The sequence below is a fragment of the Arvicanthis niloticus genome, chromosome 1, assembly GCF_011762505.2.
Source record: "Arvicanthis niloticus isolate mArvNil1 chromosome 1, mArvNil1.pat.X, whole genome shotgun sequence".
Lineage (NCBI taxonomy): Eukaryota > Metazoa > Chordata > Mammalia > Rodentia > Muridae > Arvicanthis > Arvicanthis niloticus.
In genome coordinates, this window is record NC_047658.1 from 21,114,222 (window position 1) to 21,118,968 (window position 4,747).

Here is a 4,747-nt window from a genome sequence, read left to right on the forward strand (position 1 = left end):
TATCCATAGGGTAGTGCTGATCTCAGATTGAGTGTGAGAATACTCTTTTTGCAGAGGGCAACAGTTAATACAGAGACTCACTGATGTGCAGAATGCTGAGATTAAATAACTGTAAAATGTTTAGTCTTAAATGGGGTAATTATATTACCTCATTGAAGGCCAAGAAGCATTACAGATATGGGGTCAGAAAAGGCATAAGAGACTGAGGATGGAATAAAACAGACACTAGGAAGTGTTGGCCTCAGATGTGCCATGTCAGTTGCAAACACAAATGCATGTCACTATGGAAATGTGAAGCAAAACACTATTTCACACTAATTAGAGTATCTTCTGGAGGATTTGTGAAAGGCAAACCACAAGGAAACAGCCCACCTTACACCTTCATGCTGTTGCCTTATTTGGGTATCAGACAAACCACATTCTTGCAAAATGTAATGATGAAATAAGTAGAAAGACAGGTGCAAATCTGATTAATTACACAGCAGATATATATTTCTGCATGCTGAAATTTTGGCATGGAAAGCACGATGCACCCACAGATGCATTATGGTAAGATGCCAATCTTTTAAGTTTAGACTCCATTTTAGAGAACCTGACCTAAGTTTGAATTTGGGTAAACTAACAGACTGGTACCTAACATTAGTTTCCAAGTTGCCCCCCAACAAAACCTGAGCCTAGCTCCAGTCTCTAGGCTAATCTCTAAAAAGACCAGCGTCTCCAGGTTGCACCCTCAACAAAGCCACATCTCCAGGTTATTTCCCCAATAAACCTGCACCCCCTAGGTTACAAGTCCATTCCCTGCCTAACAATCAGCAATGCAGAGGGGAGCAGAAGTTAAGTTTATGATATGAATCCCAGCACTAGCCAATCATTTTAAAAGCCACAATAGCTTTCCAATTAGATGCTTGCACACTTACCACCCCCCCCCCCCAGTTGCTGCTTACTATAAAGCCTTGTCCCATAGACATTCAGGGCACCTCCACTACCAAAATCGTCCTGTGACAGCAGCGCATTGAAGGGAAGGAGGGTGAGCTAGCTCAAGTAGAATAAAGACCCTGCTGTGGATTGCATCAGATTGGCCCTTGTCTGTGTTTTGGGGCATCACTGATATTTCCCTGTCACTACATTTTGGTGCATTGGCCTGGAAGTTTTCTGTGAGACACAGGACTACTGATCTGGAAGGTCTTGAATCCAGCAAAACTAGTCTAAGTGTTTGTGTTTTTATGTTTGTAGCACTGTGTTAAACTTCCTGCTTCTTACCTGTCTGGGCACTGAATTTTTCTTAGCTTTCTGTGAGATCCGCAGAGTGGAACAGAAGCAAGCTTATGTAAAGGTAAATGTGGTAACTCTTCCAGCCATGCTGAGATGATTTATTTGTATGGAATCTGGTGTTTTGTGTTGCCATGGTAATTCTAGGTTTGAGCCATGCTAAGGAATCTGAGTGTCAAAAGTTTTCTATGTGGCCTGAGGAGGTGAGTACTTGCACAGTGGCATATAAGCTTGTGATTTGTGTGGTGGCTAATTTGTCTGAATGTCAGAAACTTTCTACGAGATCTATAGAGCAGAACAAGAACTTACATAAAGATAAATGACTTACGTTACCATGGCAGTTTTTCCAGGTCTGAGTAAACATTTGTTCAGTACTGAGGATTGTCATATGTGAGTGAGTCCCACCCTCTGTTTGGTTCTTGTTACTACAGGCTGTAACTTTTCCTGGTTCTGGTTATTTTTTTGTTTCTGGTTGTGCCTTTTTCGGTTCACTGATTCTAAATGGTGCCACATCTTTCTGGGAACAAGACCTTGAATTTGTTTTGTGGCTGATTTGCAATTAGGACACATGTGTCTGGGAATGGTGGCAAAGGCAAGGCCAGAAGACATTCTGAGCCTCGGTTCAGGTGGGCAAAGCTCAAGGAACTGAGGCATACACACATCTAGGAACAAGGCCTTGATTTTGTACCCATGGCTGGTTGCAGTTAGGAATAGACGTATCTGGGAGCTATGCCTGTGCTGGGGCCTGGAGACATCCTGAGTCTTGGTTTGGGGTGGGCATGGGCCCCTCATGTCTTTGATTGCCCTAGACTGAGGAAATCCCCCACATCTGCCCATGTTTCAGTGTCACAAGAGATGATAGAGGACAGCTAACCACAAACTAATTATACCAGGGAAAATGGGTATAAGCATATGGGAAAAAAATCCATTGTTCTTCATGAATGCAGGACTTAGTCTAACTTAACTAACATTTCCCTGACACTACAATGGCATAGTACATACTCCAGGGAAACTAATTTCATTTGACTGGTTTGATAATTCCCCCATTAGAGGGAATTTTATATTTTGTGCCCATCCTACTCAAATGGCATATCTAATGGCATCATAGGCTCTAGATTAGAATCTGATACTGTTACTTTGATAAGTGGTCATGTTGCCAAATACTTTCTAATTATGTATATTTATATCCATAGACTTTACATGCTCTGAGTGTTGTTAAGAAAATCTTTTTTTTTTTTTTTTGCAAACAGTCAGTGGTCAGATGCATATACCCAAAAGATGCCCCACCATACCTCAAAGACAAGTACTCCATTATGTTCATAGCAGTCTTATTTATAATAGCCAGAAACTGGAAACAACACAAATGTCCCATGACAGAAGAATAGATACATACAATGTGGTTCATTTGCACAATGGAATACTACTCGCCTATTAAAAATGAGGACATCATGAATTTTGCAGGCAAATGGATGGAACTAGAAAATATCATCCTGTTTGAAGTAACTCAAACCCAAAAGGAAATGCATGACAGGAGCCTAGCATGGCTGTCCTCTGAGAGGATCTACCAGCAGGTACATGAGACAGATGCAGATACTTACAGCCAACCATTGGACTAAGATAAGGGATCCTTATGGAAGAGTCAGGGAAAAGATTGAAGAAGCTGAAGAGGATGGCAACTCCATAGGAAGAACAACAGTATCAACTAACCTGGACCCCTCAGAGTTCCCAGAGACTAAGCCACTAACCAAAGAGTTGTCTGATATGTGGCCCTGGCACATATGTAGTAGAGGACTACCTTATCTGGCCTCAGTGGGAGAGGATGAACTTAATCCTGGAGAGACTTATTGATTCCCTAGAAAAAGGGGATGCTGGAGAGGATGAGTTGGGAGTGCATGGGTAGGTGAGGGGGTGGGTGGATGGGTGGATTGGGGAGCACCTTCTCAGAGGCAAAGGGGAGGGGGAATAGGGTGGAGAACTCTGGGAGGAAGTACTGAGAAGAAGGGCAACATTTGGATAATGATTTTATATATATATATATATATATATATATATATATATATATATATATATATATATGTGTGTGTGTGTGTGTGTGTGTGTGTGTGTGTGTGTGTGTGTATGTATATATACACACATATATAATTTATATATATAAATTTCTCTATCATCTATCTATCTATCTATCTATCTATCTATCTATCTATCTATCCATCTATCTATTAAAATGTCCATAAGACATAAGAGCTTGTAAAAACCCCGAAAATGCATAGAACTTGAAAAAGTCTCAGAATTACATGGTTATGCATTTTTATTTGTCCTCAGGAGTATTTACTAATCTGAGAATCAAGATGTCTAGTTTACTGGATGAAACAATGCTAAGTTTTGGGAGTAGAACCTAAATACATTTTAGTTGCTGGATAAAAACAAACAACCCCTGACAGGAAAGGACAATCTTAAACATGTACACATTAAATATAAGGACTTCTAATTTTATAAAAGGAGCAATATTGAATCTAAAACATATTAAACATAACACAACAGTAGTGTTATTTCTGTACTTTTTTTCCCCCAATAGTCAGGTCCTCTGGATGAGAACTAAACAGAAAAACAATGTAGTTAAATGATGTCATGAGTCAAATGGATCTAACTGACATATCTAAGGTATTCCACACAAACACTAAAGAATACACATTCTCTCTGCACATCATAGAACTTGTCGATAACCTATTATGACACAGAGTAAATTTCAAGAAATATGGAAATATTAAAATAATGTCCATCATTCTATCTGACCACCATGGAATAACGTTAAATACCAACAATGATAGCAACTCAAAAAAGTACTCATGTGTTGCGGCCTGAGCTGCCCCACACTTGGGGGCCAAAATGTCTAGGACCGCTCTGTCAATGTTGGAACCCGCACTACCAAAAGCCTTGGGGACTAACTTGTTAGCATGCACTGCCCCAAGCTGCTCTAGTCCACGGGTCAGGGTTCAGCAAGAGAGAGAGAGAGTGAGGACAGACTCGAGGAATGGAGACCAGACAGAGTGTCATTCAATCCCGTTTATTCTTCAGTCTCTCTTCTTCTCTCCAAGTCCCTAGTTCCTAGTGCCTCCAAGTTTCAAGTTCTTTCTCCAAGTGCCAAGTGCCTAGTTCTCTGTTGCAAGTGTCTAACCTAATTCCTAGTTCCAAGTTGTACTGAAGTCTTCTGTCTGCCTCTCGCCTTTTATATGTCTCACTTCTAAGACACACCCTTAAGTCACGCCCTTAAGTCACATCCTTAGGTCTTATCTCTAAATCTGATCTCTAAGGCACACCTTAAGTCACACACCTTTAAGTCTCACAGACCCAAGGGAAAATCCTGGGTATCTAAACCAAGATGTTATCAGAGTGTGCTCAGCTGTTGTAGGCTATTGTAAACATTTCTTATCAGGGTATAAAGCTCAAGATGGCTGCAAGGATGATAGCTGCTTTCTGT